We start from the raw sequence: 15,144 nt of genomic DNA on the forward strand, positions 1-15,144 counted from the left end.
CTAGTAGTGCCCTCCACTCCACCCCAGCATCAGGCACCCTGGCCCAAGCCCTTCCCTGGGAGCCCTTCCTCCTCTCATGAGGCCTCCTTCCCAGCCCCTCAGAACAGCCTCCTTTATGAGACTGGCCAAGATCCCACTGAAACCTTCCCTATCAACTTTATAAAATTACTCAGGGAAGAAGGGAGGGGGCAACATGCAAATCAGCCCAGCTTGTCGCACATACAGCATTGGTCATGGAGTCAGCTGCTCTCTGACCCACTTGCTCAGAGCTGTTTGCTGCCTGTTGCTCCAGAGTCACATAGAGAACTATGACCCTGTCACAAGGTCATAGTTCCCCTTCACTGCTCTATAGATAACAACTTGAACATTATAAAACGTTAACGTTTCCATTCGAGATATTCTTTCAGGTCCTGTGCACCAGTGAAACTGAGGCAGGATAGGTAGTTAAGGAAGTGACCGTGTTCTCGGGATGCAGCGACCATGGCACCCGTACAGTCAACACAGTGAGCCTCAGCATTCGCATTGTAATTGCGCTCATTCAAGCAAAGCTATCTTCAGTAGGGAATTTCCCCCATAGACAGCATGAGCATTTTGATGTTACCTGTCCTCAAACGGATATTTTGCTCATTATAATAGAAGAAGACAGCCCTACGTGGAGATGTAATATGCTAGTGAGGCATGTGACATATGAACAAGCATGTACAGCTACTGCGCATGTGCACCCAGAACATGCCTACTAGCAACACCTCTTCCCACCACCTTATGAATAATCATGTAAGACTCCCATATAGGGAGTCTCCCTACTGCCAGTGTCTGCTGGCTCACCCTTATGAGCAGCCTGCCTTGAATCCTCTCTCTCTCATGGTATACCGTCCATTCTGCACGTAACTTTCAAAATATTCTTTTTCCTTTGCAATAAATTACTCTATGCTGCACTTCTTTCGCTGTGTGTCTCGTTTAAATTCTTTTAAATCAAGAAGAACCGAGGTATCACATCAGCCACCAACGAAACTGCTGATGCCAGCTTGTCAGAAGGACCCCACAGGAACTCACTAAAGAATGCAGTTTTGGCCGGGTGCGGTGGCTCATGCCTATAATCCCAGCACTTTGGGAGATGAAGGCGGGCGAATCACGAGGTCAGGAGTTCGAGACCAGCCTGGCTAAGGTAGTGAAACCGCGTCTCTATTAAAAAATGAAAAAATTAACCAAGTGTGGTGGCATGTGTCTGTAGTCCCAGCTACTTGGAGGTTGAGAGGCTGAGGCAGGAGAATCACTTGAACCCGGGAGGCAGAGGTTACAGTGAGTTGAGATTGCACCATTGCACTCCAGCCTGGGTGACACAGTGAGGCTCCGTCTCAGGAAAAAAAAAAAAAGAAAGCAGTTTCCACCTCCTGAAAATTTAATCCCCTTTACCCCAACCAATCAATGACCCCAATTTTCTAGCCCTTCACCCTCCATGATCCCTTTAAAAACCCTGTTACAGGTAGTTAGATAGACATGAGCAGGGAAGGAGAGGGCTTTTCTCCCTCACCCACTAGGAATGTCAGGTGATGGTTTGACAGTTATCCCATTGCCTCTCTAAAAATGAAAACTCACAGTCCATGCCAGAGCACCAGAGTGAGACAAGCTCCTGATGATCCACAGCTGTTAACATTAAAGTGTTAATTGAATGCAGGCACCAGGGAGAAGCAACTTCCTGGGCATGTGCATTAAGAGACAAAATGGCAGGCTGGGCGCGGCGGCTCACGTCTGTAATCCCAGCACTTTGGGAGGCTGAGGTGGGTGGGTCACCTGAGGTCAGGAGTTCGAGAACAGCCTGACCAACATGGTGAAACCCCGTCTCTACGAAAAATACAAAAATTAGCTGGGTGTGGTGGCACGCACCTGTATTCCCTGCTACTCAGGAGGCTGAGGCAGGAGAATCACTTGAACGCAGGAGGTGGAGGTTGCAGTGAGCTGAGACCATGCCATTGTACTCCAGCCTGGGCAACAAGAGCAAAACTCCATCAAAAAAAAAAAAAAAAAAATAGACAAAATGGCAAGGTATGACCTTTCCAGGACACTCCACTGGAAAAGGGAAGAAAGCCTCAGATGGGCATGCATACAACTTCCTAAATACACTGTGCATGCTCTCTTCCCAAGGGTAAGGAGGGCACAGAGCATGAGGGCAGCCCACCCTAAGAGAAGAATCATGAGAAAGAGGCGAGCCTATAAAGTCCTAGGATCACAGTTAAACGGGGCTCTTGACCTTCAGGTGCCCAGTGGGGTCTCTTCCAAGTAAACTTTCCTTTCTTTCATTTTCTAAAGACTTTTTAAATAAACTTCCACTCCTGCTCTGAAACGTAACTCCATCTCTTTTTCTGCCTTATGCCCCTCAGTCAAATTCTTTCCTCCGAGGAGGCAAGAACTGAAGTTGCTGCAGACCTGTACAGATTCGCCACCAGTAACTCAGACGCTTTCCACTGGTAACAACCCCAGCCCAGAATTCTTCAAGGAGATGGATTTGAGGGTCTCCTCCCATCACCTTGCTAGGTGCCCTGTGATCATGAAGCCCTTTCTGTGCTGCAAACACTGCTGTCTCAGTGTAATTGCTCTGCAATGGCACAGCGGGCATTCTGCAGCCTCTTCCTTGCCTGGGGCCTGTTGGGAGCCCCCAGCACTGCCTGTACCATCATAAACCCACCCTGGCCCCTTTCCCAAGCTCCAAGCTCAGAGGAGGCAGAGCCTTCATTCTAACCTTCAGCATCCCCTCCCTCATCCTCATTTGCCTGCTCCTGAGCTTGGGCCCCATTTTTGAGACCCTCCCAGCCCCCATTCCCACAATCCCCTGTGCCTATACAAATCAACCTTCCCACGTCCCAACCACTGTCACCCCCAACTTAGACCAGTGCATCCCACAGGTGTTCTAGCACCCCATAAACACTCCAGTGTCCCCCACTTCCTGATCCCATAACACCTTGGGCCCTCCAGACACCCCCAGCTCCAGCCTGGCAGTTTGTTAACACCCTCAACCAGACCCCCAACACCCATTCCTGTCTCATGCCATGAGTCTGGGGCCCTGACCCCCATACCTCTTGAGTGCCACCCAGGCCTGTCTCCGTGGGCAGCTCCCCCACCAGCTCCCTTCCATCCCGCATGGGCCCTATCGAGGGTTTCCCCACCCGGGCACACACTTTCCGGCATTCCTGACTCCCACTGTTTCTGGCTCATGGCCTGGCCACCTTGACTCGCTCATTTGCCATAGCCTCTGCCTGGCCCAGCAGGACAGGCCCAGGTCAGGGCAAGGACAGGTCAGCGCCCCGCCCCCAAGGACACAAGCCTCCTGCTCAGGACACTTTCTGGGGTCCTGTGCCTCCCCTTGTTCTCCCCCAGGTGCCAAGTCCCCACCTATCACATTGAGGTTAGGCATGGTGGCTCACACCTGTCATCTCAGCACTTTGGGAGGCTGAGGTGGGCAGATTATCTGGGCTCAGGAGTTCAAGACCAGCCTGGGCAATATGGTGAGACACTGTCTCTACTAAAAATCCAAAAGATAATTAACCGGGCTTGGTAGTGCTCACCTGTAATCCCAGCTTCGGGGGAGGCTGAGGCAGGAGAATCACTTGGAAACCAGGAGGCCGAGGTCCAGTGAGCCGGGCTCGCGCCACTGCACTCCAGCCTGGGCAACTGGTGGGACTAGACCTCCAAAAAAATAAAAATAAAATAGTACTATCACATTGGGTATTAGGTTTGTTAAATAAAAATTATTGCTGTGGAGGATACACTGGGAAGCGAATGAAAAAAAAAAGTATAGGAGACCGCTGTTTTGCTCTTTTTTTTTTTTTTTTTTGAGATAGAGTCTTGCTCTGTCCCCCAGGCTGGAGTGCAGCAGCGCAATCTTGGCACACTGCAGCCTCCGCCTCCCAGGTTCAAGCAATTCCTGTGCCTCAGCCTCCCCAGTAGCTGGGATTACAGGCATGCGCCCCTAAGGCCATTGTTTTGGACTAGGCTCTAGCACTAGGCCCCAACAGACAAGACTAAAAACCAAATTGGCGTCACCCATGCTAAAGTTTCACCCAACCTAAACTGAAGTGTTACCTGGTCTTTTGAGAAATCAGGAGAGAAATAACAGCCCATTTCCCAAACATGCCAGTTTTGATCTTCAATTGTCATGACAATGAGGTTCCCCACTGCTTTAATCCTTACACAAAAGAATTAGCCAGCTGGACATGGTGGCTCACGCATGTAATACTGGCACTTTGGGAGCCCAAGGCAGGCGGATCACTAGAGACCAGGAGTTGGAGACCAGCCTGCCCAATATGGTGAAACCCTGTTTCTATGAAAAATAAAAAAAAATTAGCCAGGCATGGTGGTGGGGTCCTGTAATCTCAGCTACTCAGGAGACAGAGGCAGGAGAACCGCTTGAACCAGAGAAGCAGTGGTTGAAGTGAACTGAGATAGTGCTGCTGCACTCCAGCCTGGGCAACAGAGTGAGACTCCAGCTCAAAAAAAAAAAAAAAAAAAAAAAAAAAGGCCTTGTCCTGCGCGGTGGCTCACACCTGTAATCCTAGCACTTTGGGAGGCCGATTGTTGAGCCCAGGAGTTCCAGACCAGCCTGAGCTATATACAGTGAGACCCTGTCTCTATTAAAAATAAAAAATAACAATAATGAAAAAGTAAAACAAAATTAGCCTGAAGTAACTAATCAGTTACTTTTCTGTTGTTCTGTCTCCTTGATGCCCACCTTACAAGAAAAATAGTTTTGAAATGACCAGGAAGCTCTTTGTTCTTTGCTTCTGCTGTCTTCAGCTCTTCTCTGTCTATAAAAGCCAACTGCTGCTCAGCTTATCTGAAACTTACTCTGTTTTATGGAATAAAGTGTTGCCTGATCTTAGAATCGCAATAAAGCCAATTAAGAATTTTTTTTTTCAATTGAGATTTTGAACTAAATTAATTGCAATTTTGCCCTTTGATGGGTTCTAACATTTGAATTTTGGCTGGGTAGGGGACACCAGCATTTAGACCATAGCAATACTTAAGATCTACTGTCTTAGGAAATTTCAAGTATACAATACACTATTAACTATAGTCATGAGCAAGGAAAAAAAAAAAGCCATTTTATCTGAGAAATGCAAGCCCCTTTAAATTATGAGGCCCAGAGAAGCATTTAAAATATGATAGCTGTCACATCTCACTCCTAGTTGAACTAATTATCTCTTGAAACCGCTTGCAATGTGGGCTCTAGATTAAGCAATGCCAAAGAGGCATGAAATGTCATATACGCAGGCCGGGCATGGTGGCTTACACCTGTAATCCTGCACTTTGGGAGGCTGAGGTGGGCAGATCACAAGGTCAGGAGTTCAAGACCAGTTTGGCAATATGGTGAAACCCCATCTCTACTAAAAATACAAAAACTAAGCTGGGTGCGGTGGCTCACGCCTGTAATCCCAGCACTTTGGGAGGCTGAAGGTCAGGAGTTCGGATCATGAGGTCAGGAGTTTGAGACCAGCCCGGCCAACATGGTAATACCCCATCTCTACTAAAAATACAAAAAAAAAAAAAAAAAAGGTCAAGCGCGGTGGCTCACGCCTGTAATCCCAGCACTTTGGGAGGCTGAGGCGGGTGGATCACGAGGTCAGGAGTTTGAGAACAGCCTAGCCAATGTGGTGAAACCTGGTCTCTACTAAAAATACAAAAATTAGCCAGATGTAGTGGCCCTCGCCTGTAGTCCCAGCTACTTGGGAGGCTGAGGCAGTAGAACGGCTTGAACGCGAGAGGTGGAGGTTGCAGTGAGCCGAGATCACACCACTGCACTCCAGCCTGGGCGACAGAGCAAAACTCCATCTAAAAAACAAACAAACAAACAAACAAAAATTAGCAGGGTGTGGTGGCGTGCACCTGTAATCCCAGTCACTTGGGAGGCTGAGGCAGGAGAATAGCTTGAACCTGGAAGGCAGAAGTTGCAGTGAGCCAAGACCACACCAACACCGCACCACTGCACTCCAGCCTGGGCGACAGAGAAAGACTCCATCTTGAAGAAAAAAAGAAAAAAAAGTTAGCTGGGCGTAGTAGTGCATGCCTGTAGTCCCAGCCACTTGGGAGGCTGAGGCATGAGAATTGCTTGAACCTGGGAGGCTGAAGTTGCAGTGAGCTGAGATCGCACCACTGCATTTCAGCCTGGGCGACAGAGTGAGATTCCCTCTCAAGAAAAGAAAGAAATGCCATACACCCTAGAGTTAAACAGTATATAGCCAATCACTAAATGATGTTATATCTGTAAACTAATGATCATTCCTGACAAACAACTTTTTTTTTTTTTTTAGATGGAGTCTCCCCTCGGTTCCCCAGGCTGGAGTGCAGTGGCATGATCTCAGGTCACTGCAACCTCTGCCTCCTGGATTCATGCCATTCTCCTGCCTCAGCCTCCCGAGTAGCTGGGACTACAGGCGCCCGCCACCATGCCTGGCTAATTTTTTGTATTTTTAATAGAGACGGTGTTTCACCGTGTTAGCCAGGATGGTCTCTATCTCCTGACCTCATGATCCCCTGCCTTGGCTTCCCGAAGTGCTGGAATTATAGGCATGAGCCACTGTGCTGGCTGGTTTTTTGTTTTTGTTTTTGTTTTTTTCGACAGGCTCTCACTGTTGCCCAGGCTGCCCAGGAGTGGAGTGGCACAATCACGGTTTACTGCAGCCTTGAACTCCTGGGCTCAGGCAATCCTCTCACCTCAGCCTCCCTAGGAACTGGGACCACGGATGTACCACCATGCCCACCTAATGTGTGTGTGTGTGTGTGTGTGTGTGTGTGTGTATTTTTTGTTGATATGGGGTCTCCCTATGTTACCCAGGCTAGTCTTGAACTCCTGGGCTCAAGTGATCCCACCTCAGCTTCCTAAAGTGCTGGGATTACAGGTGTGAGCCACCATGACTGGCCTCTGACAAACAACTTTTTTTTTCCCCCTATGTGTACATATTTAGTTTTATTGTAACAAAGCAACTTATACACTTTTTTTTTTTTTTTTTTTTTTGAGACGGAGTCTGGTTCTGTCACCCAGGCTGGAGTGCAGTGGCCGGATCTCAGCTCACTGCAAGCTCCGCCTCCCGGGTTTACACCATTCTCCTGCCTCAGCCTCCCAAGTAGCTGGGACTGCACGCGCCCGCCACCACTCCCGGCTAGTTTTTTGTATTTTTTAGTAGAGACGGGGTTTCACCATGTTAGCCAGGATGGTCTCAATCTCCTGACCTAGTGATCCGCCCGTCTCGGCCTCCTAAAGTGCTGGGATTACAGGCTTGAGCCACCACGCCCGGCCAACTTGTACACTTTTAACATTTAAAACTGAGCATAATCTTTCCAGTGAAACAAAAACTTCAAAAATAAACAGGAACAAAATTACAATAGAGAATGTCAATTTCAAATAAGATCCTACAGGTTCTGCTATTCTCTCATTGAGTGGCAGGGCTCAAGTCATCATTAGGAGATAATTTATTTTAAAAGTATCATCTTAAACTGCAAGGATGTCTGTCAAATATCACAATTAAACATGCCAAAGGAGAAGCCATATTGTCAAAATGCCCACTTAACCCACCCAAACATCTCAAATCCACCCTTTGCTGACCTTCTATAACCCCGTTTTTTAACGTTTTTTTTTTTTCCTCTTTTAAACAAGAGAAAGTAGACACATACATGTTGGTAAATGCTAACTGTCCACATTCATATCGAGACACAGTGTACTCTCTGAGCCCAACATACAGAGAAAGGAGGAAACAAGCTAGAATTCTACGCACTGCTACACAGGGGCCCAGCACCCTCCAGCAGAGCGAAGGGAGCAGGGTTTTCCTTCTTCCCACAGAGCTCGTGGTGTTGATTCCATACAGTTTTTGTTCAGACAGGAAGGGATAAAAATGAACTTCGAACAGAAAGAGGTAGAGACTCTTTTCCCATTGTATTCTGCTCAAGGTATTTCCCCCCAAATAAGTTGGGAACCATAGAGTACAGAAAAGAGACCTCAAGAACAGGGCGACTGAGCACAAGAGACAAAAAAAAAAAAAAAAAAAAAAAAAGACTGCAACTTGCTCCCAGGGACTGGAGAAAATTTAAAAAAAGGAAGGTTGGAATCCATCAGTGTTCTATTAGTCATCTTCTCCTTCATCTTCCTCTCCTTCCTCTCCTTCATCATCTTCATCTTCTTCACCTTCATCCTCATCCCCTTCCTCATCAATATCTTCTAATCCTTCCTCCTCTTCATCATCATCATCATCTTCTCCTTCTCCTTCTTCATCATCCATATCAGGAACCAAGTAGTACTGTAATGGGTTTGGCCAAATATCATCTTTGATGACCTCTCCTAACTCATCAGCACCTGCATCAGAATGGTCAGTAAACCAAGTAAAGAAGCTCTCTGGTTCCTCATGCTGCCTCTTCCTGCTGGCTTTATTCTGTGTTTGACTTGAATGTTTAGTCAAATCCTTTCCAGATTTCCATTTGATTTCAGTGGACTTTGAAGATGGACCACCACTCTCATTCAGATGAAATTCTTTGGAGAGAACTTTATTTTCAAAGTAAAGATTTTCATCAAAATAAAAATCTATTCTGTAACCTGATTTAATATCTTCAAATTCTGTCACTTCAACTCTGGTCAAATAATGCAGTGCCTCTTTGTCTTCCTCCCCAAGCACTGCAGACACTTGTGAATGGTTGACAAATGTTGTCACCCAAAAATCTGGGATTTTGGCGATCAATTCTGACCTCTTCTGAAAAAATGGTTGGTGGAGTTTGTTATATTTCTGTTCTACTTTCAAAATCTCCTCACTGGCTTGTTCATTAAGTCTGTCTATTTCATTTTATACTTCACCAATGTGTTCAATTGCTCTTGCTGTTCTTTTTCTCCCTTCTTCGACAAGCCTGCAGAGGCTGATGTCTACTCCAGTCCCAGAGCAGGCGGCGGTCTTGGCAGCTGGGATCACAGGCGACCACCACCACGCCTGGCTAATTTTTGTATTTTTAGTAGAGATGGGATTTCACCACGTTGGCCAGGCTGGTCTGAAACTCCTGACCTCAAGCAATCTGCCTGCCTCTGAGTCCCAAAGTACTGGGATTATAGGTGTGAGCCACCGCACCCAGCCCAAAGTCTTTATCTATAGTAAAAAGATTATTTTTATTATAATGTTTGGGAGGCCGAGAGAGGTGGATCACTTGAGGTCAGGAGTTTGAAACCAGCCTGGCTGACGTGGTGAAACCCTGCCTCTACTAAAAATACAAAAATTAGGCGGATGTGGTGGCAGGTGTCTGTAATCCTAGCTACTTGGGAGGCTGAGACAGGAGAATTGCTTGAACCTGGGAGGCGGAGGTTGCAGTGAGCTGAGATGGCACAACTGCACTCCAGCCTGGGTGATACAATGAGACTATCTCAAGGAAAAAAAAAAAACAAACAAAAAACATTTAAACTGCCAAACCAGTGTGATTTCTTCTTTTCTCACGGAAAACATTTATTTTTTATTTTTACTTAAAATAATTTTTTTAGGCTGGACGCAGTGGCTCACACCTGTAATTCCAGCACTTTGGGAGGCCGAGGCAGTTGGATCACCTGAGGTCGGGAGTTGGAGACCAGCCTGACCAACATGGAGAAACCCTGTCTCTACTAAACATACAAAATTAGCTGGGCATGGTGGTGCATGCCTGTAATCCCAGCTACTCAGGAAGGCTGAGGCAGGAGAATCACTTGAACCCCGGAGGCAGAAGTTGTGGTGAGCCGAGATCGCGCCATTGCACTCCAGCCTGGGCAACAAGAGTGAAACTCCATCTCAAAAAGAAAAAAAAAAAAGAATTTTTTTTGGCCGGGCGCGGTGGCTCAAGCCTGTAATCCCAGCACTTTGGGAGGCCGAGGCGGGCGGATCACAAGGTCAGGAGATCGAGACCACAGTGAAACCCTGTCTCTACTAAAAATACAAAAAATTAGCCGGGCGCGGTGGCGGGCGCCTGTAGTCCCAGCTACTCAGGAGGCTGAGGCAGGAGAATGGCGGGAACCCGGGAGGCGGAGCTTTCAGTGAGCCGAGATCGCGCCACTGCACTCCAGCCTGGGCAACAGCGTGAGACTCCGTCTCAAAAAAAAAAAAAAAAAAAAAAAAGAATTTTTTTAGAGGTCAGGCTCAGTGGTTCATGCCTGTAATCCCAGCACTTTGGGAGGCCGAGGCAGGCGGATCAGGTATACTAAAAATACAAAAAATTAGCTGGGAGTGGTGGCGGGCACCTGTAGTCCCAGCTACTTGAGAGGCTGAGAAACAAGAATTGCTTCAACACAGGAGGTGGAGGTTGCAGTGACCCAAGTTGCACCACTGCACTCCAACCTGGGCGACACAGTGAGATGCTGTCTCAAAAAAAAAAAAAAAAAAAAAAAAAATTGTTTTAGGGACAGAGTCTTGCTCTGATGCCCAGAGCTGCAGTGCATTGGTGTGATCATAGCTCCATTGCAGCCTCAAACTTCTGGGCTCAAGCCATCTTCCCATCCCAGCCTCCCTGAATAGCTGAGATCGCAGGTATGCACTACTACACCTGCCTAATTTTTTTTTTAGAGATGGAATCTTGCTCTGTTGCCCAGGCTGGTTTCAAACTTCTGGCCTCAAGCAGTCTTCCCACCTGGGTCTCCCAAAGTGCTGGGATTACAAGTGTGAGCCACCATGCCTGGCAAAACATTTTGTTTTTTAGTTCCATACTGAAGTCCATGAGTGTTCAATTATTTGTTTCAATTTTTTTCTTAGTTTTACGGTGATATTACCAAGCATATTGAGTTTACTCAATTTCCTCCCTAATATAGAAAAATTAGATGGTTCTCTGCCTGGTGTAAACAAAAACAAATAGATCAGCTGCCAGTTATTCTTGGGCATTTTTTCTCTGCATTAGCTTCAGGGTGTCAAGAGAGACTGTTGATTGAGCCTACTGACAGGAGTATTTGCACACTTGTTTGGAGATTTATCAAAAATAGGATATATTTTGACAAAGATTTCTTGCTCCCCCCCTCCCCTTTTGGCAACATCCACTTTTTTTTTTTTTTTTTTTGGAGACAGAATCTTGCTCTGTCACCCTAGCTGGAGTGTAGTGACACCATCTTGGTTCACTGCCACCTCTGCCACCTGGGTTCAAGCAATCTTCTTGCCTTAGCCTCCCGGGACATTGCTGGGACTACAGGCATGGGCCACCACACCCGGCTACTTTTTGCATTTTTAGTAGAGACGGGGTTTTGCCACATTGGCCAGGTTGGTCTGGAACTCCTGGCCTCAAGTGATCCACCTGCTTCAGCTTCCCAAGGTGCTGGGATTACAGGCATGAGCCACTGAGCCTGGCCTATTTCTCTAAATTTTAAAATGTCTTTTCTTGCCCTGGATTTCAAAAAGCCATCAGTACCATCATGAGAAGTTCCTCCGCCATACTCATATTGTCAGGTACCTGCTCAGCATATATTACACTTCTCTCTTTTAGGAGAATTCCTGATTTTATTGCCCCTCCCCCTGCAGCTGTGGGTTCCGGGGGATGCTAACTCCACCCTGATCCCAGGGGCAATGGTGGCAATCTCCATTTGGTTTAAGCCAATTTCAACATTCCATGACAGGAGAAAATATGTGACTTAGACCTTTCTTAGAAATCTGAATCTTTTCCCTCCTACTCAATATGAGCAAAAAAGGATGAGGCCACAATTAGCTGACAGCCACCTTATGATGCTATTAATGGCAGAGAAGACAGAAAGAAGAGGTTCCTGGTGTCATCATTTAGCCATTGGATCAATCAAATGTTAAGCCACACCTACTCTTGATTTTCCATCCAATAAATTTCCTTTTCTTTTTTGTGTTTAATTTAATTAAAAAGTTTTAAAAAAGATTAAGGAACACGGACATGAACCCCGGACCCTCAGATTAAGTCCGATGCTCTACCAACTGAGCTATCTGGGTGGTTTACTTATTTTTTTCTTACATCTTATATTTTAAAGCAGTTTCAGGTTCATAGCAAAATTGAGCAGAAGGTACAGAGATTTCCCATATACTCCCTGTGCCCCCCAAGACATGCATAGTTCCCTCACCTCCACTATGAACATCCCCCACCAGAATGGTCCACCTGTTACAACTGATTAACCTTCACTGACATATCATTATCACCCCAAATCTCTAGTTTGCTTTAGAGTTCCCTCTTGGTGATTGTTCTACATCTATAATTTTGGACAAATGTATAATGACATGTATCCACCATTATAGTATCATATAGAATAGTTCACTGCTCTAAAAATTGTGTGTGTTCCGGCCGGGTACAGTGGCTGAGGCCTGTAATCCCAGCACTTTGGGAGGCCGAGACGGGCAGATCACGAGGTCAGGAGATGGAGACCATCCTGGCTAACACGGTGAAACCCAATCTGTACTAAATAATACAAAAAATTAGGCAGGCGTGGTGGCGGGCGCCTGCAGTCCCAGCTACCCAGGAGGCTGAGGCAGGAGAACTGCTTGAAGCCAGGAGGGGGAGGTTGCAGTGAGCCGAGATCATGCCACTGCACTCCAACCTGGGCGACAAGAGTGAAACTCTGTCTCAAAAAAAATAATAAATAAATAAAAAATAAAAAAGGAAATACCCAGTCCGAGGAGTAAAAGGAAAAAAAGAATAAAAAAGAAAGCATGCCTACAAGAACTAGAAAATAGCCTCAGAAGGGCAAGTTGAAGTTACAGGTCTTTAAAAGAATGTAGAGGGAGAGATCAATGTAAAAAGTTTATTTAAAGAAATAGTAACAGAGAACTTTCTAAAACTAGAGAAAGATATGAATATTCAGGTATAAGAAGGTCATAAAACACCAAGCCAACTCAGCCTTAATAAGACTACCTCAAGGCATATAATAATCAAACTCTCAAAGGTCAAGTCTAAAAAAGGATCCTAAAAGCAGCAAGAGAAAAGAAGGACATGTTAGTAACATCATAAAGGAGCTCCAATATGGCCGGTCGCAGACTTCTCAGCAGAAACTTTACAGGCCAGGAGAGACCGGGGTGACAAAGTGCTGAAGGAAAAAAAACTTCCAATCTAGAATATTATATACAGCAAAAACAGCCTTCAAACATGAAGGAGAAATAAGGATATTTTTAGTTAAAAAAAAAAAAGTGAGAGATTTTGTCAACACCAGACCTGTCCTATAAGATTCTTGTTAAGAGGAGTTCCTCACTGGTTGAATATGAATAGTCAAATGAAAACAACATTAATATTCTCCTGCCTTGCATATTCTTCTGAAACATTTTACATTCCTAACACATCAGTGTGTCCACATTTTGCTTCTAAGGCAGGGGGCAATTTGATCCTAAACACTTGAAAAGTGGGATGAGGACTGGTTTAATCCCCAGATGACTACCTATAAGGAGTGATTGGCTAGGTGCGGTGGCTCAGGCCTATAATCCCAGCACTTTGGGAGGCTGAGGCGGGCGGATCACCCAAGGTCAGGAGTTCGAGACCAGCCAGCCTGATTAACATGGTGAAACCCCATCTCTACTAAAAATACAAAATTAGCCAGGCATGGTGGCACACGCCTGTAATCCCAGCTACTTGGGAGGCTGAGGCAGGAGAGTTGCTTGAACCTGACAAGCAGAGGTTGTAGTGAGCTGAGATCATGCCACTGCACTCCAGCCTGGGTAACAAGAGCGAAACTCCATCTCAAAAAAAAAAAGGAGTGATTTAGGATGTCCCCAGATAAATGCCCTTTAGCCTGTGACACAAAGAATCTTTAGTTACAATGCAAACATCCCAGAAAAAATACAATATTACCATTATCAATTATTATAAATTCTTAAGGAGGCTGGGTGTGGTGGCTCATGCCTGTAAACCCAACACTTTGGGAGGCTGAGGTGGGCAGATCACCTGAGGTCAGGAGTTCAAGACCAGCATGGCCAACATGGCGAAACCCATCTCTACTAAAAATACAAAAAATTAGCTGGGTGTGGTGGCAGGCGCCTGTAATCCCAGCTACTCAGGAGGCTGAGGCAGAATCATTTGAACCCGGGAGGCAGAGGTTGCAGTGAGCCAAGACCGCACCCCTGCACTCTAGCCTGAGCGACAAGAGCAAAACTTCATCTCAAAAAAACAAAACAAAACAAAACAAAAAAACCTTAAGGAATAGTTATTATATCATCTGATATGATGGCTTATTAAGAAGGAAGGGAACACATGATAGGTCTATTTTGAAAAGGAATGGGGACAGAACAAAATGTTACGAGGGTCTGATCAAAAGAGGCTTGTTCTGGCTTGTCTTTGTCTGTCTTTGAGTCACGGGACAGGTGTAAGGCCAAATTCTGCACTTCCCAGTCATGTTACCTCGGGCAAATAATTTAATATCTGTAGTTTGCCAATCTGAAAATTGAGTCTGATACCTGTTCTAATTTACTGTTGATTGATATGAAGCTCAAAATTAGAAGCACGTATGAAAGTTCTTTGCAAACTAAATTATATGTGTGAGGAATTGTTATTATTAGTTTAGAGGATGGACTGTTGTCCTTAGAAGGCAAGCCTCTGGGTCCCACAGTTAGATGCACTGGACGCTTGGGGAAGAATTTAGGGGTATGGGGCACTCAGCAATTAAAAGAGAGGGTGCTTAGAGAAGGAAGAAAGGACTTATTAATGGAGTTTGGAGGCTCCTTATTATCTAAACTTACATATTACGTGACCAGCATTATGAGGCAGCACCCCACTCCCAATAAATAGCCCTCTAGAACCAAAAGCAGAGTGCCTGGTCCTGGGTCCTTTTGTACACAGACAGCAGAAAAAATAGAATAAGTCAATCCTGGCATAACTGCAGACCAGGCCCTGGAATGAGCAACCCACCAGCATTATCTGCATTTCTAGGCACTTGGGCTAGAAGGGTAGGAATGGGGTTGCAAGGGTTAGGCCACATGCCTCTAGTTAAAACCTGATGAACTTCCTAGATCCCCAAACTGGAAAACGGAGGAGTTGGACTAAATTCCTCTCCTGCCTCTAATATTTTATGAATGCAGAACTCAACTCAAATGGGTAGTATCTCAGAGATTCCAAATTTCTTTCTACTTTTCTGTTTGCTCATCAGTCCCTTACCCTCACCCTCTGGTCTGATACCTTTATCCCGTACAAGTGGTCAAAGTAGGTTGAGTAATGTATGCTAAAAGGAGTAATATCTTGCAT

General features: G+C 45.8%; 1 pseudogene; it reads right to left on the reverse strand.

Annotated features, from left to right (window-relative positions):
- Positions 1 to 7,853: 7,853 nt before the first annotated feature.
- LOC102132021 (protein SET-like) lies at positions 7,854 to 15,144 on the reverse strand (annotated as a pseudogene).

This window comes from Macaca fascicularis, chromosome 7, assembly GCF_037993035.2.
Source record: "Macaca fascicularis isolate 582-1 chromosome 7, T2T-MFA8v1.1".
NCBI lineage: Eukaryota > Metazoa > Chordata > Mammalia > Primates > Cercopithecidae > Macaca > Macaca fascicularis.